At 40.7% G+C, this 27518-nt stretch overlaps 1 protein-coding gene across 1 annotated transcript in view; it reads left to right on the forward strand.

Annotated features, from left to right (window-relative positions):
• The window catches only part of LOC142102323 (leucine-rich repeat and fibronectin type III domain-containing protein 1-like protein), a 346950-nt gene that overhangs the window by 128589 nt on the left and 190843 nt on the right, over positions 1-27518 (forward strand). Inside the window, exon 2 of the mRNA XM_075187128.1 lies at positions 21457-21609. The gene's annotated coding sequence lies outside the window, so the exon portion shown is untranslated. The remainder of the gene's footprint in view (positions 1-21456; positions 21610-27518) is intronic.

Raw genomic sequence — 27518 nt, forward strand, 5'->3', positions numbered from 1 at the left:
CCACTACACTTTTATAAGTTGGGGCAACCTGGGGATTTTGGTTAAAATCTTCTCCTTTCGTCACTACTACTATTAAACTTGTGAAAATGGATGATTTACAGATTATTTTAAAACTAATGAATCACTGGATACAGAAATCTGTAACTGAAGATCCCTCTTTATCAAATAGCGAAGATCCAGTTTCTGGTGAAAATGTGTGTTTTTGCCGGCGTTAGGGATCGTTATTGCATTACCTTCTGCTGTATAGCCATAGAACAATACCTATCCTTAATTATATCAAGAGTGGCTCATCTGCTATCCCTTTGTCTGTATGTTTACCTGTGAAAAGGAAAACACAGAAAAGGACCAATCAAGCAGGTCCTGAAATTGCTGAGAAGGTCAGATATGGTTTCAAAAAGGAGTTCCAGAGAATAGTAAATTGGCATTCACTACTGAGTGATAGCTGAAGTCAGGTTGGCGTTGAGATTTAGATCTCTGCCCCTGACAGGAAAGGGACATTTGGTCCCTGGAATAATGACTTTACCCTAATCTACCTCTCCAGGTCTTGGGGAGATGTGTGTCTGACAAAAGCAGAGTGACAGTGACTCAGTACCACGGTCTTACTGGTAGCCTCAAAGGAGAGAGGGGGGGAAGCTTGGATGGATAGACAGCAGTTCCTGAAAGTAACTAGGATACTGGTGAGGTGTTTTATACACTGTACGTTGTCTGTGCCAGACTGTAGAATTATTTGATACAACTTATTATTTAAATATGTTTATTGCTGTTTGGTGCTACCATTTTGTTAAATAATCTTATTTCTTTTATTTTGGATATTTGCCTGGGTGATTTTGAACCTTGGACTGGTACCGGGTAGGCCAGCTGTGTGGCGCAGAAGGTTACACTAAACACCGTATCATCATGATAACCAATAAGATCCACAGGGGGCGGTCCTAAGATTCCCTAGATATATTACCCCCAGTGGATGCTGGGTCTCTTGTCTCCTGCACCGAGTACCTCCCTCCCACACTGCCAATGTCTTTTCATGTTACAGAGGCAGGAGAGCATTGCAGTCAGCCACTAGAGCATACGATGCTTCCGCTGATTAGCCACAGGTCACTTCCCCTCTCAAAGCAACCTGACTCTTGGTTCTTTTGTGTGGAGGACCCCTTGACCTGCTTTGTGTAGGCATGTCATTGTCGAGTCCAGAAGAGGTGGAGTCACTCTAACACTAGAATTAATAATTCGTAAAGGATTGTATCCTGAGAGGAGCGGTGTAATGGCAATCTGACCTTCCACTGTTTGGTTTTGCAATTAGTTTTTTAGTTTTTTTTTACCTTTTGCCAGATTTAACGTGTGTCCTTGTGGTTATTTATGATATCAGTGCAGTAATATAAATATGAACATACGAAGGAGGTTGGGTGAATGAAAAGAGAGACATCAACACTATGCAAAATAAATCAGCAAATAGTTAATAAGACTGTATTCTAAAACTACATTATAAATTGGTGGGATAGCTCCATGGTCCCGACACATTTTGCTTTCCATTGACAGACAAGTCGGTTTGGAAACAAAAATGAATGTCACAACAGGAGTGCACAGAGAGATAAACAGTGTTCAAAAATTCGAACAGACCAGCGCCAGTATAAAAAAAAACATTAAAGATTTAATTAATCACAAAAGAGGTTACAGAATCATGCACGACGATTGTTTTACTGTCACAGACTTAGGGATAAAATGAACGATTCGCACAAAAACAGCAAAGTAGCAAGTAAGACGCAAAATCAGAATATATGTTATTCTCCCCTCCCCAGTTGGATATATATATATATATATATATATATATATATATATATATATATATATACGTAAATCCTGAGGGGGTGGTTCGGTCGTGATGGAGGAGGATGTGCTGGGGAATTTATACAAAACATGCCATATTCACTGCTCAATACACAAGGCCAGTCTTTATGCTGTGAGTGGTTAAGGATTCATCCTCCCACAGGCACCGCTTTACCTTGAAAATATGCAAGACCTCGTCAGGGGAAAGCAACAAAGACGCCTAAAAGCAATGTTAGCGACGGTACCAATGCTTTCTCCGTAGAGTAAATAGAAGTGGAATATCTAAGTGTCAACAGAAAGACCAGATGAAGAAATCAATTAAGAAGTAACAGTGGTTACCAGGTATATTGGTATAAAAAAAAATATGATGGCAAAGAGAATGGTTTGTCCTCATTATTATCTTGTCTTACTACTGACTGTAAATATTATACAACGCTTTACCGATGTTTATTACCTTTGTGTTTTATTGTTAAGTATGCCAGGAGACACACAGTAAAGTGGATGTACAGGTCCATAAATATTACATTTGTGTTTTATTGCCGAAGAGCTAAGTATGGGGGGAGACTGACAATCTGGAAAACCTTAACAGATTTAGGTCCACTGCCAACATTCTATCAAACTCTACACCTATTTTCTCATGTGCAGTCTCAATCGGTTGGCGTTGCTTTTCTGAATTGATTTGTACGCCTGTTTGGTGCGGTGTAGCGGGCTGCTCTCCAGGTGCCGTGCCGCAGTCCTGTCTGACTAATTATAGAGATCTCCTCACTATATACAGTTTACCCGCTGAATTTCTTCCTGGACATAGACACAATGTACTGGGAGCTGCAGCTGTGCTTTATGTTGTGATTAGTAGACGGTTCAGCTCTTCTGTAGATATAATGTGCTAGGGGTTCATAGGCAAACCGAGGGGGGGGGGGGGTTTCTAGTGCCTAAAAAACCCCCTTCAAGCCTGGGGCACTGTATAATTGAGGTGGCTGGACCCTGCCCCTGCTTCACACAGCACTGCTTGAAAATGGAGAGCTGCATGCACCTAACAGTAGTGCACACAGCATTGCCCATGTATGTTATGGGCATAGGAAGAGTTGGAGAGCAGCCAAGCACTATCTAAAATTATAGCCACACCCTCATGCATGCTGGTCACGCCCACTGGCGGCGTGATGTGGAAACACCCCTCTACAAATCCTGCCTTTGCCCCTGGGTTTGGCTTCCATATGTTGTGGCATTGTCCTATAGTACCGAGTCTGCCCTATGTACCATGTCTTCCCCACACCTTTTAGATTGTACGTTCATTTTTGCAGAGCTATCTTTACCTTCTGTTTCATGTCATTGTACTTCAATTCTTTGTCTAATGATCCAGTCAATGTACAGCACGGTGGCTAAGTGGTTAGCACTTCTGCCTTACAGCACTGGAGTCATGAGTTCAATTCCCAACTATGGCCTTATCTGTGAGGAGTTTGTATGTTCTCCCTGTGTTTGCGTGGGTTTCCTCCGGGTGCTCCGGTTTCCTCCCACACTCCAAAAACTTACGGGTAGGTTGATTGGCTGCTAACAAATTGACCCTAGTCTGTGTGTCTGTCTCTCCCTGTGTGTGTGTGTGTGTGTGTGTGTGTCTGTGTGTATATGTTAGGAAATTTAGACTGTAAGCCCCAATGGGGCAGGGACTGATGTGAGTGAGTTCTCTGTACAGCGCTGCGGAATTAGTGGCTATATATAAATAAATGGTAATAATAATAATAAATAATAATGTACAGCACTGTGCAATATTTTAGCGCTTTATAAATAAAGGATAATAATAGTAGTTTCTGCTCATAGTTGTTGGATTCAGTGAAACTGACTTTTTACCACCTGTTTATTAGACAAACAAGTCCCATTTATGAAATATAACAACCATTTAATACAAAAGTGTAAGAGAGCTTGTTTAATGATGAAAATGGGGGTATATGGGTATAGGAATAGAGATTTGGGGAGAAATAGCACCTCACACACACACTAAAAAAACATACTTTAGTAACACCTAAAAGACCACTTTGTTCCTTTATGTGAATTATACTTAAAGTTGTTTTCCATGATGACAACTGAATGCCCTCCTTTTTAGATATTAAACCCTCCTTCAACCCAGCAATCTCGCCCAAGGCAAACTCTGCAGGAGATTCTGTTGGGAACTGAAGTTGGTCCTTGACTAGACTGCGACCAATCAGCTGCCACATTCACTCCACACCTCCCAGAGGAATTTCTGTGATGACTTCAATTATCCAGGACCCAGTCCTTTGCTTCCAGACATTCTGGAGATCGTTTACAAAGTGCCCCTAGTTTTGCACAGGTTCGGCTGGGATAGTTCTGTCATGTATTTTAAGGTGAACACCTGTCTTCCACTCCCAGGAGATGTCTTTTGCGGAGTAGAAAGTCCCTTTGTGGAGGGAAATGACGAGGAACAACGCTAACATGTGCCCATTACTATACTCTTACTCTGCTAAATGAAATCACATTTCTGTGCTGCTCCGACTCCGTACTTTGGTAGGTGCATCTTCACTCTGAAATCTATGCACACATGAAGTGCTTGGCGAGTCCAAATTTGCATGTACATTACGGAGCAACCATTTAGTATTTTGCAAACTACCTTCTTCATCTTGCAGTTAGTAAGGTAATGGTGAAGGTCCATGATTTATTTCTCACATCCAGACTCTCTCCCAGTCCTGTTGATTCCACCTTAGAAACATTGCCAGAATACGCCCTTTTCTTACTCAACATGCTACCAAAACTCTTATCCATTCTCTCATCATCTCCCGTCTTGACTATTGCAACCTCCTGCATTCTGGCATTCCTGACACCCATATATCCTTACTTCAATCCATCCTAAATGCTGCTGCATGGCTGATCTTCTTCTTTAACAGTTCCACATCTGCCGAACGACTTTGCACATCCCTACACTGGCTCCCTGTGTTCTCCAGAATCAAATTCAAATTAGTCACCCTTACCTACAAAGCCCTCAACAACAACACTCCTGCATACATCTCAAATCTCTTATCAAAATACTCTCTCTCCCGCCCTCTTAGATCTGACCTTGTCTTGTCTCTGGTAACCACCTCTCATTCCCGCCTACAAGACTTCTTCCGTGCTGCTCCCCTCTTATGGAATTCCCTACCCCACTCAATCAGACTTTCCCACAGCTTTCAAATCGTTTGATGCTCTTTGAAAACCCATCTCTTTTTTAGAGGTGACCTTATCCCCTATAACACTATTCACACTAATACAACCTCACAACTGTCCCAATCGCCACTCTGAGCCACATTTGCTCCTCTGGTTTCTGCTGATCCCTCTTCCACTTAGAATGTAAGCTCTCTAATGAGCAGGGTCCTGTATACTCTTTGTTTTCTTGTCTATGTTTATTTTGTCTACCTTGTATGTCACTGTATTATGTGTGTCCTGTTTTCCCTACTGTACGGTGCTGTGGAGCACTGTGCCGCCTTACAAATCTATTATAATAATAATTTGTCAGCCAACATGGGTGGATTGGCCACAAATATTATTGTGAGTTTAAATATAAAGATACAGCTTCGCCCCTTGCGTGTTGACCAAACCCACTCTGACTGCATGGCAGCATCCACACTGGCTTTACATACATTCTCCCTTCTTCTGTTGATTTGGCCCCGTCTGCTGACAATTTGATTTGGCTACAACGTGAGGCCACTTTCAGAATATTTTTCAGGACAGCTTTAAAGTTCGAATCCACCCCTGGGCAGCACTACCTAAATATGGAGGTTAACCAGGTGACCTACCCGTTTAGCCCATTAAACATGTCCTTGTCCTTAGGTCACTTTATTCCAACATGGGACTGATTTAATTAACCCATTAAACATATTTCCTGTCCTTAGAGCCCTGTGTTTCTACATGGGACTGACCTGTTAACTTATTTCCAGTGACTGTTTTTAGGACAGTTTGGTAAACTGTATGATTTAGGAGTGTAGTGCTCTAGAACGTGCTGTCCATTTCTGTGTCCCTGTGGTACACTACATACTGTATCTTTCACTACCAGTCAGAACACTGCAGGATCTTGCTAATGAATCAACAAGAGACTGGAGGCTGTTCCTTTGAACCAAGCGTCTCATTTCTCTCTCTGTCAGCATTGTAATTACTGCACACCATGTCCTTAAAAGAGGTTTGCTTGTGATTCTACAGAAAATCAGATAAAAATGGGTCTCGGACGCACTTCAGTTCACTCTTTGGACAGGAAAGGCAGTAAATGGCCATAAATATTGAGCTAAACACTGGAGTTATTCATAGTCTTATAAGATTTAATGTATTGTTGCTGAGATGGATCAGATGAAGTGTGTCAAAATTTGACAAGTGTCTTGAATGAGAGAGCAGGTGGGCAGCACGGTGGCTCAGTGGTTAGCACTTCTGCCTTACAGTACTGGGGTCATGAGTTCGATTCCCGACCATGGCCTTATCTGTAAGGAGTTTGTATGTTCTCCCCGTGTTTGCGGGGGTTTCCTCCGGGTGCTCCGGTTTCCTCCCACACTCCAAAAACATACTAGTAGGTTAATTGGTTGTTAACAAAAATTGACCCTAGTCTGTCTGTGTGTGTGTGTTAGGGAGTTTAGACTGTAAGCTCCAATGGGGCAGGGACTGATGTGAATGAGTTCTCTGTACAGCGCTGCGCTATATAAATGATGATGATGATATCATTTTTCTATAATGTTTTAAAACAATAGTTTTTTGGGTTTTTTTTTTTGAAAAGTGGAAAGCCCCATTATGTTTGTACCATATAGTGCAGCGCGCTCTTTAGAAAGCAATGGGTGACAAATATATCTGTAGCCAACCATGTATTCAGAACCTTTGTTGATCAGCTTCACTGTTGATTGGCTCTCTAATTGAAAGCATTAGAGCTGCTGTGTTGGATCTCCCCCTGCTATGGAGAGAGCCAAACCACGCTGAAGGTGAGTGGCAGAGGTTCTGGCTATATGTAAGTGCCAGCACCCTGCTAAATACATCAAAAGTACTATTATTAGAAAGGGAGGGGATTTAGCCAAATTGACTTTTAAAGTAGAAAATCCCTTTAACTTGGTAATATGTGGTTGAGCACGCTCTGTAGAATGCAGTGAGTGACAAATATATCATTAGCTCACCTAAAGACAAGCTAATATTTCTTTTACCAGCTGGTGACCTGTGAAGAGACCTGTACTGTGTTGTGCCTGCAGGGCTGTAAGTTCCATAGTGACTTATCACTAGAGATAAGCTAAACGATTAAGCATGTTCTTGTGATTTATTTTAGGGATTCCTGAACAAATATATGAAACGTGTGTAAAGTGTTGTACTTAAAAGAGGGAAATGCTATCAGTAAATTTCTTCCTTCTATCCTAACAATTTACCACTTCAGTGCAGACTACTGAGAGTAAAACATTGTCCTGCATTACTACTGTAGATGGTAATAATAACACTGGCACACTTGTCAATGGTCGCTGTCAGTGAAAACGGCAAAACCCACTTGGTCTGTCTAGCAATGATTAAAATCCTTTTTATATCGCATGTTTAATAATCAAGATATCTGATACATGGATTCATTAAGAACACAAAGTCAGAACATTATTAAATGGAATTTAATATGAGGAAATACTGACAATCCTTAAGGTAACAAAAAGAATAGGACATGACCCACACTTTCAAATATAGCATCCAGCTTAGATGAAGCCAGGCAAATGTGAAAAGCTAAATTAACTCGTGCAAATTCACAATTTATATCTAGGGAGGGGAGGAAGAGTGCAGACAAATATTCATATATTTTAATTTTATAGCTAAGAGTATATTCTGACTTTCGAGAGTCTCGAATTTCCTTGGACAATCCCAGGATTTATTGTTCATTCCTGTATTCTTGGAATCCCGGGCTCATTGCTTCTGTTGCTGATGCTCCGCGCTGCATACCCTCCCCATCCTCAATGGCTGACACTTCCGAGCATTGGTTTTTCTATAGAAGCATAGGACCTTCTTAGCAGTTTATTGTTTAATTTTCAGATCACTTCATCTTTCACCAATGACTTCTTCAATGGCAAATCAGATTCCCAGATATGAGATCTGAAGGTGCAGGATATATGGTGCTCTGTTTATCAAATGGGCAAAAGGTGTGGTATAATGACTTATAACTAGAGATGAGATAATCGATTAGGCATGTTGTCGTCATTTATTTTAGGGATTCCTGAGCAGATTTGCAAATTTATAAAATTGTGTCAGAGAACAGGACTCACCTGAGCTTGTGTGACAAACGGTTAATCACGGCAAAACCCACCTGGTCAGTATAGCAATTATAATATTGCATGTTTAGTATTAATCTAAAAACTGCTAACCAATAGTTATTTTTATCAAATTTTATTTTCCACTACAATTAAACTTTAAATTAACAAGAGTTATCATAAACCAAATAACACCCTGTATTTCAGCTATGTAGCGCTATATTAATAATCAAGCTATCTGACACATGGATTCGGGAACGGGATGGGGAAGGGACATACCCATCCCGGGAACAGGATGGGGATGGCCGTAGTCAGTGTACAGTACAAAACTGGCAAACTCAAGCGCCTAATGAGGCTTTGGGCATCTTTCTGCTACTTGTTTTTCTGCCATATCACTTGTTCCAGCTACAGGACTAGTCTAAGTGTCACTTACTAATAATGATGACTCTGTATGCAATCTATAGCAGGTCTATGCAATCAGTAGCAGCTGTACAAAATTATATCATGTACAGTAGACATTAATATTATTGAAATAAATATATTTTTTGGAAAGAAACATGAATAAAACATGTTTTTTTTAATGTTTTATAATGCCTGTATTATTAACAGGTGACATTAATTCAATATTTTATTTTTCTGTGTTTTCCTTTCAGTATTTATATTCCTCATATATATATATATATTGGACGTATCCTGCAGTGTCCTGTGTAGTAGAGCAGAGCAGACCTACACCTGTACTATTTATCAGCTCACATATCTTCAGATCCGCTTCTTGTTGAATTTAGGAATGCGCAGAACCCGAATTACATGCGTTAGGAAAAAAAGCACGTTGCACTCAGTATGCGTCCCTTGTGTGCACAAGGACTTCACAATTTACAATTTATATCTAGTAAGGAGGGGGTCGGGAATTCATATATTTATATTTTATTAACTTGTAGCATGCCCTGGCCTTGACAGTCCCCTATTCCCTTGGACAATCCCAGAATTTATAGCTGATGCTCCTCGCTGCATATCCTCCCCACCATCAATGGATCTGATGACGCAGCAAAAAGTTCTGACCTTCGTCATGACTGTTCCACCTACCGTTCATAATGACTCCTCAGCAGGGTTCCACACCTCTTCAGTCTATACGGAAACCACAACAAACTACTGAAGGGTATGGATGTAGAGTGGAAGGTAGGGGGGGTGGGAGGTGACAGCCAGGACCCTGCACCCTACCTCTAGCACAGACACCTCAATTTGTTCTGGGCCTGGGTCAGGGCCGGACTGGGACTAAAAATCAGCCGTGGCATTTCAAGCATACAGGCCCATCTCTGTTGATGAGCATGAAAAAACTGGGTGCCACTAAGGGCGTGGACACATTATGCATGGGGCGTGGTCAACATGGGGCATTGATACATACATTACATACATTATAATAAAACATTACATTTATCAGGCCCTCCCTATCATGCCACCCCTCCACCCCAGAAGCTCATTACAACACCCCCAGTCCACTGTACTTATCTATGCTTCTGATGCTGCTGACATCCATCAGAGTGGGAACGTCCTGTAGAGTGAGCAGGGAAACTCTTAGTCTCACAAGATTAATAAATCTCATGAGACTTAGAGCTCCTCGGCTTGCTCTGCAGGCTGTGTCCTGTCCAGGAACTGGGAGTAGCTATCCGCTCCCTCCTGCTAACCAGAGCTTAAGACAGGGGGCTCCTATTATGTAATATGGTTATTAGACACATTTTCAACAAATACATAGGCAATACTGTGAGCACTACTGTTAGGTGCACACTGTTCTGCCTTCACAAGCAGTACAATGTGAAGTAGGACATACCTCCCAATTGTCCTTGCAGTCAGACCAAATCCTGACTAAGCGGGACAGTCACCCACCAAATTTAGGACAGTTGGCAGACTGTCCTGCTCTCGCTTACCTGTCTTGTCATTGTCACCACTTGTGGCTGCTGGTGTCTTTAGATCAGGTGCTGCTTGTCTGGATCCTGGAATGTTGGGGGCCCTATTTGGAAAAAAATGGGTACATGAAAGTTAGAAAACTCCAAACAGCACCGGTGTTAACTCAATATAGCACCCACGTTATAAAATTAGGCCTCACTCCTGCCCCAACATTAAAATAATAGTATTCCAATTTAATAAATAAATCTATTTCCCTCCCTCCAAACAACCTCAGCAAAAAATTAAATAGCATTTATGTTTAATAAAAATAACCATTTCCCACAAACATCCCAGGCATTAAATAATTCATAATCACATTTAATAATTAGACCTCATTTTCCCCAAACAGCCCCACATTCACTTAATAGCACACATTATAGTCATAAACTGTCCCCCACACACATTATATTCATATACTGTCCCCCACACACATTGGCCATTTTTATTTTCCCCCTCCTACAGCCATTGCCCCCCCCTGCAGACATTTTCAATCACCCCCTCTCCCCCCCGCAGACATTTATTGCACCTCTCCCCCCCCTGCAGACATTTATTGCCCTCTCCCTCCCTCTGCACACATATTCCGTTTCTCTCCCCCCCTGCACACATATTCCGTTTCTCTCCCCTCTCTGCACACATATTCCGTTTCTCTCCCCTCTCTGCACACATATTGCGTTTGTCTCCCCCCCCCTCCCTGCACACATACTGCGTTTGTCTCCCCCCCCCCGGCTACACCCCAAAAATTTTTTTACTTATTTATTTAATCTGGGTATCGCAGGGACCGGACCGGTCCACACTGCCATCGGCCCTTCTGGCATTTGCCAGAAGTGCCAGATGGCCAGTCCGGCCCTGGCCTGGGTGCAGGACTGTGGATATTCGGTACAGGGAAGTATCTCACCCGAATATCCTACGCACTGGTGTACTGGTGAGGACCCCTACCAAGAGAGAGACAAAATGGAAAGATGATACTCTCTGGCCTCCTCTTGATGGCTGTCTGTCTGACTCACGGGATCAGCGTCTAGAAACAGCGGTGACACAAGGCTGCCACCTAAATGTTCTCTACCAGGGTAGGATGTACTTCCCACATGACTGCTAACTACAATAACACAAAGAGTGTCCTGCTCCTAACAACCAAACTATGTGACCAGATGCCATGCAGTTGTGATTTCCTAGCACAAATGCCGTGTACTGCCCTAACTCAAACCCACATATACAAATCACAGAATGCAGACACAGGGAATACAGATAGCAAAAGCCTACCTTTAATGGGGGCCTGACGTCTGGATCCTGGAAGGGAACATATTACACGAGTACAATGCAATGCAATAAAATACAGTAAAAGAGGTAATCACACAATGGCCACCTCAAAATAATACAGTGGGGACAGGTGGTCTCACAATGGCAGGGTACCTCCTAACTGCTATCGGGCCTAATGCCAATCTGAACTCACAGGCTTAGTGCCTGAATTAAATGGGACCACAGGCTAATCCTATAGTTAACTGCTGGCACAGGCGAAGCCTGAAACTGAACAAATGCGCCCACAAAGAAATACAAATCCCTAAACACTCCTAATTATCCAGGGCCTTATGTCCACTGCTGCCACACTGATCTTGTGCCCGAAAGATGACTTTGTGCCCAATTGTAAAAAAGATAGAGTGCAGGCATGGGCCTGGAAGAGGGATGCCCAAGGGCCTTACCTGACTCTAGCAGTTTTTGTTGGCAGCAGGGGGCATTGGTGATAACTCTTTTGCTTTTCCTGCTGCTTGTTCTGGATGGTGTCTAAGCAGCCTTCTGGCTTAATCCCGCAGTTTTGCGACTCTGCGTTGTCTGTCGCTGTCTTCTTTCTTCTCCTTGTCTCTGCTGGCTCTTTTCTTCTTTTCTTGCTTGACAGCGTCATCTCTGCTGTGGAGCGCCACTTAGGTCTCTATGCTGTGGAACTGAAATCACAGCGCCTAAAATTCAAATGGCCGGAGGTGAGCCCCGATTTACTATCCGTACCGGCCACTGATCGGCTGGCAGCAACTTATTTCCAATTCGCTGTCCCCAGCGCCAGGGGCAGCCTAGATAGAGAAAAAGAAAGCTTAGAAGCACCAGATCCCTGGACGGGGTGAGTATTTTCCTCTTCTTGCCTTCACCCTCTTCACGAGCTCTGGTGCACCCTCTCACTGAAGCACAGGCCCTTGTCAGCGGTTTAATGTCTAGTAGATCCCTTCATCTTTTCATAACTCTCTTCATAACTATAGATATGAGATCCAAAGGAGGTGAAGGGGCAGGATATATGTCCTCAATTTATCAAATGGCAAAAGGGGTACTTTTAACAGCAATAGAACTCTTTATCACATCACCCTATTTATCAAAGCGGTTAAATGTCACTGATGAAGTCTCCTACTTGTACCGCCATGATGTTTGTTCCCGTAATGGCATCTCAGGATGAAACATTATTGTAATATAGTACTGCTTAATTAATGTTCTTTAATAAAATAAAATATATATGCAGTAATTTATGGGGGGGGGGGGAATTATATATAAGTTATATACTTAATTTTAATTGTGTGTTTGTTTTTTTTATACTTTTTTTTTTTACTGATGGAACTGAAAGTCCAAATCTTATGTTACAATTGCTACTATAGGCCAGAATCGCCAGCGCAGCTAAGTAATGCTCAGTTGCTTCAGTGATATTTTCTGGATAAATATGATATGTTAAAAAAATTACAGTTATCTCTTCGAAAACAACTATTTTCATAAATAGGCCCCATGGTGCGTAGCGACACCTACTCAAGCTTACAAGGTAAGGGCATTTGTTTAATAATAGGGCACTAATAGTATATATAGGTAGCATTGTCATCATTTGGACAGTGCTGGCATAGAGGGATAATACTGGCATAATGTGGGTTCTGGTGGCACAATGTACTCTGATTATACAGTATGTACTGGGGCATTGCTGGGCACTGTTGACAAATTATAGGCTCTGCTGGATGCTAGGGCATTGCTGTGAACTACTGACATAATACTGTTAGCATAATATGGACACTGCTGGTATAATGTAGACACTTCAGGCATGATGGGGACTACGGCATTGTGTAATGTTTTAATGTAGATTTTATGTTTATACAATAAAGTGCTATAGGGATGGGACTTATGTCAAATAATTATGTGTATTATACTGTGTGATACATATATGCACTCTTTGAATTATTATTTATATTACAAAATCTCTGCATACCCATGAAGTCACACCACTAATTTGCACAAGCACACTCCTAAGTTGTCCAATGCAATACAGTTTTTTTTATTGTTGTTTCCTGTATCAGTTAACTGACTATTCACCAAATCATGTCCCTGGGTTTTCGTTTTTTTTTTTTTTAAACCAATGTTGGCACTGGCAGTGACGACTAATAGCCTGGTCGTGAGAACCTTTTTATTCAGGTGCAAGGTCAGGGAACAAGTTTTACAGACTACAGGGTAGCATTTGAGGAAGTACTTTGACTAATCTAATGATAGTGATTGAACGTTCTAGCCAGCTGTCCCTGTGCCATCGGTGCCATCCATTTTACACAATTAGCACTTGGCAGCGAATACTTTTCGCTGTGCTCAGATATTTATACATCAATTGTCTGACCCAACAGAAAGTATATACCTTTCACCTCAAGCAGATTAGTCCTCCTATTTTGATCTATACACGGTTTTTATTTTACTATTTGCAGGTGTTGTTGACAATTATTTCTGTTGCCCTTGATAGTCCGTAATTATTTGCAATATATCTGTTTTGCTATTTGGAAGAATGTTGAAAGTAATCCTTGCTTGCATTCTACCACAGGGTATGACTACGGATGGATGTCTCTGCATCGCATGTAAGTTCATTCCAATATTTGTGAGTTCTACCCACACAAAAATCCAAAGGGACAAAACAGGTCTTAAAGTTGAATTGCCACCTAGGAAAATACTTTCCTTTGGTGGCCCCTCTCTCCAACCCAAAGGCTGCTCCAGGCCGTCATTGTAACCCTAGGTCTCTCTCATCGCCCCAGCCTGAAACCCAGGGACTGCGGTGTGAGAGCAAAGACCAATTATAAGCCACAATCGAGAGGTTGTGGATTTCACTGGTCCTCCCACTCACACAACGATCTCTCCACAGTCATTTAATGTTCATTAACCAAATAGATTTGCTTGCTCTGTATTACAGAGAAGGGGGCACATTAAAAAAAAATATATATTTCAGCATATGCTGTGCTGTAGAAATCCTGGCTTATCAGCTACTACGATAACCACAAAAATAAAAAAATAAACACATGCCCTATAAATCTTTCCCTCTCCAATAAATTGCCTCCACTGATCAAAAAATCTAGCGCAGATTATAGAATATCTGTAATAAATAATATGGAGTTGTATTGTATATTTGTGTATATATATCTATATATATATAGATATATATATATATATATATATGTATATATATATATATATATATATATATATATATGCCTAGTGGCGTGTGTTAGTCTGTCTGTGTGTGTGGAAAAAATAAAACCAAGCTGCAGCGCCACCTGCTGGGCGGAGTTATACACTGACCTACTAAATTCTTAGTGTGTGTGGAAAAAAAAATTCAGAAAGGGCTGAAATTTGGTATACTAAGATGTTTTTAATTTGTTAATTTAATTTGTTAATTGTTAAAAGTGTTTATAAAGATTTAAAATATATATATATATATTTCTTGAAGGAGAAGTGACAGTTGGGAGTGGTTGGTGGTTGCCGGGGGTGACAGTGGGGAGTGGTTGGTGGTTGCCGGGGGTGACAGAGTGAGAGGAGTGTGATACTCAGGACCGCTGAGAGAGATCCCTGTGTCTGGATAGACATCTGGATAGATGTGGCGATAAAGATGAAGGATGAGGTGATGGAGAAGAATGATGAGGTGGTGACATGTGGACAAAACCACGTTAAAAAAGGGTGCTTACGTCGGGAAGTAACGCTCTTCCCCTGAGGAGGCCTGGGCTATGGCCCAAATGCATGACAAGAACCCTTTTAACACCTTAAGTAGCTTGATTTGACTAGAATGCATGAGTATCATGCACGGGTTAACTTGTGTGTATATATATATATATATATGTATATTTTAAACACACACACAGTGGTCGAAGTGGAGATGTAACACTGCTGGCCTGCCAAGTGGGCAGGATAAGGTATATAGGCCTGCTCTTCAAGGGGTGAGTCTTACAGACAATCCTGAAGAGTAGGCAAGTGATGCTTCTATGTAATAAAAATATTCAAACGTAATAGTTTATGCATATCTGCCAATTGTTCCAATTTGTGAACCCAGAAAGGGCAGGGCTAAAGGGTGGACCTTGTCGGAAAGTAGCCTAAGTTGGGTGGTTTAGGGTGTGTTTTGTGTAAATGGGGGCGTGCTTTGGAAAGATGGGAGACAGGCTTATTTTGTCCTGATTTTGCCTGGGTAAAATGTTAAAACATTAAACATAATAAAGCGGTATTCTTGAAGGGGTATTAGACTGGACTTTGTAGTTTTGTTTTTACTGAATTCACCAGGTACATTTCTAGGTGAACTCGAAATATTGCAAGTTAGGTGCACTTTGATTTTTCAGGTACAGGTGCAAAAAACAGATTTGAGACACGTTGGCACAAGATAAAACAACTCTGTTTTGCGGTTCACAAATGACCTTTTTTGATTTGCCACATACAGATGGCTTTTGACAAACTCATGGTTATTCTTTCTGGAAATATGCAATGGATTAATCTAACATCATAACAGGGATTTGTTGAGTCACCGTGTCCCTAAAGATGCATTAAATCCTAGCTGGCCTAACTAATGGAGTGACAGAAACCAGTGACTTCCTTAACATCTCCCAGCAGAGAATAAGAGAGATGAATGGCATGATTACTATTTGATCAATAATTCTGGCAATATTAATAGGTTTTGCTACATGACGGAAAATAACAGAGTGGATACAAAGTCACTGAATGTTTTGATGCTTCTTCAAACAGTGTATTTGCAACCACATTACCTGTAACAAAAATACCGCATTTCAGATGTCCGTGACGTAGCTGGAGGACCCTAGTCCCCAGTATAATATCTGTGCCAGCAGGGCCGGTGGACCACGGTAAGCCTGGTAAGTGTGGCAGGAGGGTGCTGCATTTACCAGGCCACCTTGCTAGCCTGTCTGTGCTGAATAAAAATATATTTTGAGCAGAGCAGGGATCAGAATAGGTGCCTGGGTACAGGGGAGTGGTGCATGGCATATTACGGCAGGGAGATGCTGTAAGTGCCAGCACTGGCACTGTGTGCCAACATACCTTCCATTGCTCAGTGTATAATGCAGCCTCAGCCTGAATATATAGAGCCTGATTCACTAAGGAAAGTAAGGCAAAATGTATTTTGCACATGAGTTAAATACTGGCTTTTTTTCATCTAGCACACAAATACTTGATAGATAGCTTATTTGTACACTGACATTTAAAGTCATCGATATATCCTATTAAATATATTGTAGAGAGAAACTCCCTATGCCATTTTTTTTATCTCTCTCTCTCTCTCTCTATATATATATATATGTATATGTATATATGTGTGTATATATATATATATATATATATATATATATATATATGTATATATAGTCACGAACATGCTACCAGGTTATGTGACTTTGGGGTGTTTGCTGTATGAGGTTACACACGATTCCAGCATTCAGTCTCTCTCTGCCTATCACACAGGTTATAGACCTATCGAATCACCCCCCTACACAGCGCTCTCAAACCCCCTACACACATTCAGGTTTGCCACCACCTATTGAATACTGGCCATAGGACCCCAATGTACTGTCCTACTCTGGCACACAAGGCTTCTGGCTACCCACAGGCTAGCAGAGCCCACACCAGCAAACAAAGGGTTAATTCTTCACTCCTCCAGACTGTTACACAAATGTAAATGCAGGCACACACTAGGCTTGTTAGTCAAATGAGTGAGTTATATTCTTTTTAACAGGTTAATGGATTTGTTAGAGTATCTAGAACGCCACTTATTAATTTTATAGATTTAATATACAAAAGTACAGGGCATTCAGATATTTAAAAAAACTAATAAACAATTGACATAACATACACAAGCAAAGCAGTTTCAAATAAAAGGGGTTACATTCAGATTATAACTTACATGAGTTGTATAATCTGTGCCATGGGAAATTGGCTAGGAAGATGGACAGCTTATCAATGTGGATTGATTTTCTCAAAAGACTGACAATTTGTTGTAACTGGTCTCAGCTTTTTAAAGACATCTTTACACCTTTCCCATCTTTGTGGTCTGTGATACTTTTTTTCAGTCACCATTTGCATGTTGTCTGATTTCCTACCCAATTCTACTATGTGACCTAACTTTTCTGTGGAGCGTCACACAGACTCTATTTTATTATTAATAAATCCCCATGAATTTGTCCATCTTTTGATACCAAACACGCCTAGGTACATGGTATCAGTTGAGATTATACTTATTTCCTCCACTTCTCTGTGTGGCAGAATTCTTAATTTGACATATAAGCTGCCCTTGATCGTGCTATTGAGGAATATGTGGTTGATCACTACTTTTATTGATTTTAAGTGGCATATTTTAAACTGAATTATTTTTGTCTATATAACATAGTCAGCACTTAGTCACTTTGAGCCAGACAACCTGTTGAGCGGTTCCTAAAAGCCTATTCAGGTGTCAAAACTTCATTCCAGGCCAGGACATATCTCACCGCAGGGGCCCTTTGAAGCTGCCACAGGTGACACTGCTATCTTCTAGCACCGGGATGTGCAGAGCCACCGAATATACACACACAGACTCTCTGACTTTACACTTTAGTAGCTCACCTATTCGATGGATTGCTTTGATATAACATATTTATACTCCAGTTATGATTTAGGCCTTATTACCCACAATTATGTGATGAGTTAACCCTTACAAATAACCGTAAGTTCTCTATGTTCACAATATATATATATATATATATATATATATATATATATATATATATATATATATATATATATATATATATAGTACAGAGATCCCCCATTAATATTCTCATAGTGCATAGTTTCTTACCATATAGTGTACAGTAACTCCCCAATATCTATTCATATGTTATACCGATAACTCTCCCAGACATACCCCCTCAAGTATATCCATGTTTTACACAGAGACCTCTCATTTCCATAGCTCAGATTTCTCTGCCGTTGCTGGTCCTGCTTTGCCCATAGATAGCCCAAGTGCCAGCCATACCCTGTAACAGAGAGAGCCCCAATGCCAGCCATACTTGCCCAGAGATAGCCCCAGTGTCTGCCCTGCTTTGCCCAGAGATAGTGGTCAGCAGTGTGAACCAGCAGTTTACGGTGGCGCTGGTGAGATACAGTGGCGCTTGTAAAACCTGTGCAATGTGATCAGCAAAGCTGTTTTTAAATCTTTTAAAGGCCGGCTGACCTGTTTACTCACTGACTTGAGCCAGGTAGTTGGAGATTTATAACTGCTACAAGGAGAAGTAGCGCTTGTGTGTTTTTTTCAAGCATGCATTATTAACAAGCATGGAGTTTTCAACATTCACCTAATGAAAAACCTAACTGCGTATAGCTAGCTTAGGTCTCACTTACATGGAGGACATTAGGTTTAAATTTTTCCTTGATAAAACATTCTCTCTGGATTGACAGGACATTTGAGTAATGATGCCGTCCTCCCCTTACCAGGTAGATGTATGAGGGCATCTGTCCTCTTGGCTGCTTGTGATGACCTGCCTCGTCCAGTGAGAAAGTCACAAGCTTTCGAGACTCAGGAGTGACAATTATAAGATAATGATAGATGCTCTGCTCCAATGCTTTGTTTGCAGTTTGTAGACTGTTATTTTTCAGGCGTGTAACAAACACCATTAATACTGCCAGAATTATTGATCAATTAGTAATCGTGCCATTCGTCTCTCTTACTCTCTGCTGGGAAATGTTAAGGACCTGGCAATTGAGGATACAGTATTCTACCAAACAACAAGGGAACGGCAGAAAAATGAAAGGACATCACCTAGGCAAAGGAAATTAATATCTTGCTGTTGTTACAAATGTCTACTGTACACCTGAATTACAATGTGAAAGATATTGTTTTAATGCATATTAAGGTATATAGTTTTGTTCTGTAACCTGTAGGTTTTGATGTATGTTAAACGAATGCTACACCTAAATTACATGTTGTCTTACTTATTGACACTAGTAACACTTACAAATATACACTATATGGAAAACTATTCGGACACTTGACCATTACACCAACAGGGACTGTTATGACATTGTATTCAAATACATATACTTTAATATGGAGTTGGTCCCCCTTTTGCAGCGATAACAGCCTCCACTCTTCTTGGAAGGATTATCAGAAGATGTTGGAGTGTTTCTGTGGGAATGTGTACCCATTGATTCTGTAGAGCATTTATGAGGTCAGGCACTGATGTTGGACTAGAAGACCTGGCTCGCAATCTCTGTTCCAGTTCATCCCAAAGATGTTCGATGGGGTTGAGGTCAGGGCTCTGTGCGGGCCAGTCAAGTTCTTCCACACCAAACTCATCAAACCATGTCTTTGTAGTCCTTGTTTTGAGCACTGGGGCACAGTCATGTTGGAATAGAAAAGGGCCTTCTCCAAACTGTTGCCACAAAGTTGGAAGCATAACATTGTCCAAAATGACTAGGTATGCTGAAGCATTAAGATCGCACGAAATTGAGGTTAACAGTAAAGTGAATAGTTGTTCATCATCAATACAGGTTATTTATTAAATGTTTATGAATGCAACACAGAATTTTTTAAGTAAACAAATTGATCAATCTGTATTAAATCTATACTAAGGCAATCTATGTTAAAGAACATTTGGTAGTTATACTAAGACAATCTATCATTTAAAAAAGTTTCACCGGTTTAGAACAGATACAATGACTTCAGAAAGTAGCGTGAAGGCTTTTGTGTGAAAGTTCATGGGGGGCAAGACACAGTGTTTTCCCACCCAACAATAATCATGGGGGGGGGGGCAACTGCCCCTTCTGCTCCACTGGTTCCTGCTGTCACATCACATTTAGGGGGTCCTTCGATTGAAATTCACCAATATTGATCTTGTGAGTCTGGTGATTTGCACACGTGTTCTGGTCAGCTTGCAACCTAATGGCTGGCGTTTGTCCTTGAATAGCATCACACTGCTTAATCTAAGGCAAGCTGTGAGTGTTAACATAAAAGACAAACGTACAAAGGTGCTTACAAAGGAGTGAAATTTGTACAGTATATAAAAACATTTTTGAAAATTGTAATGTTTAAAAAATGGCTATGTGCTTCAAATTCTCATTTCTATCAGTCTAATGAACACCCCTTTCACTTGTGCGCCAATGGTCTGCAGGGAAGATCAATACTATCTCTGAATGCGTGTTCTTTGTACATTATACTTGTCTGTTCTCCTGGAAAATCTGGGACACTCCTGAATTTCACTGATGTCATGCATTACCCTTGTCGCTTCCAAGTTGTTGTATTGCAAGAGGTTTATTACACCTCCCTAAGATCGACAGCAGAGGATATCTGGGAAATAAAAATATAGGGTTAGAATACCTTTAAAACATCAAATAAAGATTTGTATAGTTCATTGGGTTGTAAGCTTGGGAGCAGGACCCTATTACTGCTCAGTCTGTCTGTATTGCCCTGTATTGTTTTATTACTGCGTTTGTTCCCAATGGTAAAGAGCTACGGAATATGCTGGCGCTATAGAAATAAATGATGATGATGACTGGGGTAATTCAACTATGAGTAGAATGCCGCTGGACATCACTACGGTGTCTGGCTGCGCACACTACGGTGTCTGGCTGCGCACACTACGGTAGACATCTGTAAGGTGCAAATATGAGCAGCGATTTCAGACCCTACAACGCTGCAGAGGCCCCTTCACAAAATGTTCCAGGGGAACTTTTTTTTGTGTTTCTTTGTTTTCTTTTCTCTTCTTTCAATGAGAATTGGACGCCTTTTAAAACTCAAGTACTCAAGAAAATTATTATTGCATAACGTGAATGTTGCAAGTTCCTTTAGAACAATAAAATCTCTCCAGTGGCCCTTTGTTCAGAATTCATTTTTCCTCCATTGTGTTTTAAACACAATGACATCATGTTTCTTTGCACACTAAAGGACTGCCTGCCAAATCTGGCTCTTCATCATTTGCATACAATACCACTAGCACTGTGAGGAGGGCTGCAAACATGGTAAGAAGAGAAGACAGGTTAAAAGTCAAGATCTGAAACAAAGGAGTATTATGATATCTGGTTTGTTACATGTTGTTGGAATAAAACTTGAATGACAAAAGCTTGATGTCAATCTGTCATAGTTGTTTCACTTGCTGTAGGTACTCTTGTATGAAATACTTACCCCGATGTAAAGAGTTACAGTAAATACACAATTAAAGCGTGCATTTTTTTTCTCTCTTCTCTCCAGAATGGGTGGCTGGGCTCGACTGTGTAAAAAGCTGAATCACATGTGCGATCGAGAGAATTCATTATTGGCTGAGGTCCACAAGCAAATGAAAAGCGAATGAAAAGACTTCAGGAGCCAGTGAGGGGGCGGTGACCTTCGCGGAGCTTCTTAAAGGTCATTAGAAAATCACATTCATTCTTTTCATGCAGCCTGGGAACAGGGTAGCACAGGTGTGTCAGTCACAATAACTCCATCACTCAGCTGCACGCAGACAGAATTGTATACATGCCAGGACAATTTTGTAGAATAAACAATGGCTGTTTTATACTGCAAAGTCACGTAATGACAGTGGAATTTTAATGGGTTAAATGATTACTCACTTATAAAAAAAATATATATAAAAGGACAGTTATCTAATAGCACTTACATGTTAATGGATCGGTCCTGTGTAGGAATCTAATGACAGTGAAACCTTTATTGGGTTAAAAACACCAATCCCATGTATCAACAGTGTGATCTAATGATAGTGACGTGTTTAATGGGTAATTGACTTTGTTCCATGCAGGCAGACGGTGGGTTCCAATTAGTTGAGTTCAAGGCTTTACTGGTGACTGTAACGTTAATCACGTTTCACAAGTGTGAGGTGGAGGATATTAATCTTAATTAGTCATATTTGGAGCACCTTGAACACTATAGCATTTATTTTGAGAACTCAGCCAAAGTACTTTCTCTAAAGCATTGCTATTTGCTGTGTCTACTGGTTTCCACGCCGCTACGCAATACACAATGTAATCTCTTCTTTACACTGTGCAGGCTTCTCGACCTTTGGATCTCAAAGCACACTTAGAAAATAATCTTAGCTTTCACTCACATTGAAATTAAAGCTGAGAATGAAGGACTGTACTAATAGCCTCGCTACTTCATCTAGCACAATGGACTATTTCTAGAAGTTCTGTCTATGGCGGATCTTCTCTTTATTAACTTTGTGTTTAAGGTTTATAGATTTATCCCAAGTGTTTTGCACCTGCAAGAAGGTCAGCTTGTGGTTAATCTGCCTCCATCGGTACACAATAGACTGCTGTGGCTGAAACTTCTCAATTCTATGTAGGGCTCCGATGTGGTAGGTCAGCAAGTGTCTAAGCCCTCCGGTCATTGCTACAATAATCAGCCTTCTAATGTCATTGCAGTACTGTATGTTCCTCTCCATACTGTTTGCAATTATTTGATCTTATTGTCACCAGTACTATCACTTTCTATACTTAAGTTTCTTTTTAGTATATTGTGCAGCGGTGATATATTCTGCCTTAGGTCATCCTCATGTTATCCATAATCCACAATCGGGTCCAGATAGCTAATGAATTTTCCTTTCCAGCTTTCCCATGCTAGATCCAAGGATCTTTCATACCTTCTGGGCCTGAGCCATTAAGGAGAGCAAAGCATAAAAAAGGAGTAACTTTGCACCTTTTGCAAAACCATGTTGTATGGGAGGGGGAGGTAAATTTAAAATGTAGGGACAGATTTATAGTTGGGATTGGGCATGTCCTAGATCAGTGTTGGCTAACCTGTGACACTACAGGTGTTGTGAAACTACAAGTCCCAGCATGCTTTGCCAATATATAGCAGCTTATTGCTGGAAGGGTATGCTGGGACTTGTAGTTTCACAACACCTGGAGTGTCACAGGTTAGCCAACACTGTTCTAGATCAACTTTAAATTTATGTCTCTATAGTGCTTTGATCAAGAGAATCCAGGGATCATTTTTTGGACATATTTGTTTACAGTCAGAAACTTTTGAAGAGAATCCTCCAGCACTCTAAATATTTTAGGGTTCCATTGAGCCACTGACAAAAGCTGTTTGTCTCAGGATGATAAAGAGAGGTGCACAGTGACCTTACCTCAAATAACTCCCATAAGGTATGCATAAGTGCTCCCAAAATTGGATTGCTTAGTCAGTTACTACTTCCCCAGAAACACCTAACATAGCGAATATATGTATGAATGCCAGAGCAACATGCTCCGTGCCAATGGATGCTAGTGCCACAGCCTTGGGATATTCACTGGTAAAGTATGCCATGGTAAGTATATAGGTCTTTGTTGTTTGGATGGGTTTTGGTGAGGGGCCTACTATGTCTATGGCAATGCATTTGGAATCGATCTCTAATTATGGGCATGTGCTGTAGTGGGATTTTTCAGGGGGAGGGGGGGGGGAGGGTGTTGGTCCACTGGCTCACATCACAGGGGGATCTAAATATTTTATATCCAGTGGTGCCTGGGCAAAAACAGTTTAGCTGCATCCTTGCACTCATCTTGTTTAAAACCCATGTGGCCAGCTTAGGGGATGTCATGCACTAGCACTATTAATTGTGTCCAATTTCTTAGTGGTAGCATTAGATGACGGATGTCTGTCCATGGTTCATGCAGAGAAACATGTCTCTCACACCTTATAACATCTTGTAGCCTTGTACTATCCAGTTCCCTTCAGTTTGATTGTTTGCCCTTTCAGCAGCTCTACAAAGTCTGGCTAGTTATAGATCTGTTTACTGGGATTTCCTACATTTTTTCCGTGCCACAGTCCCCAGGTCGTATTTCCTCCAGTCCGACCTGCATGCCACCAGATTGCCTATTGTCCAGCCTTGGGGACGATGATGCCGCTGGAGCCAATCTTTTTAAAATCCTCACCTCCACATATCCTCACTCATGGCCCCAATCTAATATCAGAAGGGTCATACTTCTATTATGTTTTTGCTCCCAGCCATTGTTACTCTTACCATTTTAGGTTTCAAGTCCTGGGACCTAGGGATTAAGTTAGTCCTTATGAAAGTAATAGAAGTGCTTGATCGCAGGTATTTCTTTACCACCCACACTCACCAGTTGTAAATTACCCCAAATGTTTCTGGGGTTGGTTTTCCAACATTAGATATTTCCTAGATCTGGAGGGCCATTGCTTCTACGTCTGTTTCATTGGGTTACTGTAGTCTTTTATTTACCTTGATCTGGTCTTTTTAAAGATTGTCATTCCATGATGAACCATATTCTATAGCAGTGGTCAGGGAACAGGGGTAAATTACCCTAAATGGGGTAAAAATGAAATTCCTGGGGGTAATGCTGCCGATTCACATGCTGTCAGTTGGATTGTAGACCCCTTTAAATGTGAAATTGCTGTTGTACCAGAAGAACCTCAAGGGTTGGCAGAGGCACTTCTTGAGCTTCGATGCAATAATGAAGCACGTATTACATTTGAAAACAAAGCAGATCTGTCATATTTTTGGATGTCAACAGCTGCAAAGGCATCAAAATTGCACGAGGATGCAGTCAAAAAGTTGCTGCCTTTTGCAACAACCTACCTTTGCGAACAAGGATTTTCCACTCTAACGAGCATAAAAACAAAGCAGAGAAATCGATTGGACGCTGAAGACTGTATCCAAATTACTCTGACATCAAAATGCCCCAATATTAATGCTCCCGTATCAAAAATGAAGCAACATCATTTCTCCAAAACCTGAAGTTTTGAAGTTGTATCTTTCAAAACTTTTTTGAATAGATTCAATCAAATTTTGAATTCCAATAATTAGTAATATATGATTTCTTTCCTTTCAAATCAATGTGGTAACGTCGGCGTATCTAAATATATTTGGGGGTTCCCTGACCACTGTTCTAAAGGGAAGCTATCTGCAATTGCCCAGGTTATGGACACCGAAAGCATCAGCAGGCCTTGTGGCGCTACAAGTATTTACTTTAAATGGTGTCTGGAAATATTAAGTGTTGCCTCATCAGAAAAAATATATAATTGCCCCACTGGTAATGAAAGAGTATGCCACTATAATATAATAAAATAAAGAAAATGTTCCCTTACTGTAATCATTAATGAAATTTGGCCCACTAATTTATTCATAAAATAATTTGGGCCCCGTAAGATAATTAATAATAAGTTTTGCCCCTCTAAACAGGAAATCATCATTACGCTCATGCTTAAAACTTGTATTGTGTCTCCTACTATGTTATGAATGACCAGATAGCTCTAACAGAATGCTTTTGTTGAATCTTGGGTGAGTTTCTGTTTCTGTTGAATCTCAAGCGAGTTTGTCTAAACTGCCGGCGGGATAGGTGTTTTAAAATCGACACACATCGCTGAAGATTGGATTTTGGAATTTTGCCAAAATAGCAGGTTAATACATATGGCGACCTTGCACATAAAATTGTCGGTGATCTTGAGCGATTTGCAACGATTTGAAATCGCAGAACAAATCGCATTTACCCCCTAGAGTATGAATAAGGTGTGGACCATCTATTTTAGATACAAATTAGGAAAATGTGTTCAAAAAACAGTATATGGCTGAATTAGTATATTGTATTATATTGTACAAATTAATTTTTAAATGTTATTGATCGGTATTGACAAATACACCTAGCTGGAAGAATTCTATTGAAACATTGGTTGGTATTTTTTTTCTTGCTCTGCTGAGCTTTATGGCAGCTGCTCGAAAGACTACCAAATACAAAAATACAGGAAAAAAAGATTATCCATCTGTTTTACTAAATATTTATCTGAAAATAAGGTGAAAACAATCCCTAACTAATAATCAGTGCAACCCATTTACTAGCTATTTTGTGGAATATCCAATAACGAAAATGCAGGTAATGCAATGTCTCTGAGGCATGAGGCACATCACACATTAGTTCAATCCAGAAATGATGCTGCCTGCCCTATTTGTAATTGAAGCAGACTATTTAAACGGTGTCTTCGGAAACAATAATACTAAAGAGATTATTTTGGTTCGGCAATGATACGGCATAAATTTTCTGCATCGTCTGACTTTTAGGTAAACTCATCCCCTGGAGAGCCGGAGATTGCATGATAGGGAAACATTATAGGACAGAAGAACATTGCCAATATGTCATCTTTTGGTGTCCAGAAACTGTCAACGAACAGTGTATGTATCTGTGTTCAGTGTCAGCAATCTCCTAGCTTTTCTTTGTTTAATATTTGCCCTAGATCTTTTCTTCTCTCTTCCATCCTCTGTCCCTCTGTTTTCCATCTTTTCATTGTCTCTTCTTAGCCAATCTCTTCCCCATCCTACCACCTCCGACTAAACTGCCTGTAGTTCCTCAACTACTCCATTTAGACAAGAAATATGTTTGTTTGTTTGTTTCCTCCTCTGGATAACCTGAAAACAGTACTGTGAACTCAGCAGCAGGTAACCATGGGGGTTTTAGGCAAGTACGAGATTGTAGGAGATTGAGGCAGCACGGTGGCTAAGTGGTTAGCACTTCAGCCTTACAGCACTGGGGGCCATGAGTTCAATTCCCTGCCACAGTCTTATCTGTGAGGAGTTTGTATGTTCTCCCCGTGTTTGCGTGGGTTTCCTCCGGGTGCTCCGGTTTCCTCCCACACTCCAAAAATATACTGGTAGGTTTATTGGCTGCAAACAAATTGACCCTAGTCTGTGTGTGTCTGTCTGTGTGTGTTAGGGAATTTAGATTGTAAGCCCCAATGGGGTAGGGACGGATGTGAGTGAGTTCTCTGTACAGCGCTGTAAAATTTGTGGCGTTATATAAATCAATGATGATGATGATTGTTTGTCCAGCAGTAGACTTCCCCTTTAACAATGAATATGATTTAAACATTTTCTTTGTGCCTCTTTAACCATTTTGCCTCCAAGTTTGGTGAATCCGATCTGCCCTCACGTACAGCCCTGATGTCAACCGCTGTGAAAACAGCCCACTCCACACATTTCTGAAGAAAACACTAATGTATTTTTAATGTTTTAATTATCTATGCAGGGATGTTGCAAGTGATTTGTCAGTTTGGCACTGCACTCTTGTAACAGCATTCAGACATCTTCAATCAGCTGTATTTTATGCAGGTCTGAATATGCTGATGCTAGTGTATTTATTTTACCAGCATAGCTAGGAACATAGAGCGTGATAAATGGAGAGGTCTTATCAAAGCTTGATGCTCAATCTCTCTCCAGGGTACGTCTCCTTCTTGCTTAGAATTTACATTGTGTAACATTCCAAGAAACCTCTTTGTTTTACCACCTCTACCGGAGAGTGTTCCTATGAATTTAGTGCACTGTCTGTTTT

Source organism: Mixophyes fleayi, chromosome 9 (assembly GCF_038048845.1).
Source record: "Mixophyes fleayi isolate aMixFle1 chromosome 9, aMixFle1.hap1, whole genome shotgun sequence".
NCBI lineage: Eukaryota > Metazoa > Chordata > Amphibia > Anura > Limnodynastidae > Mixophyes > Mixophyes fleayi.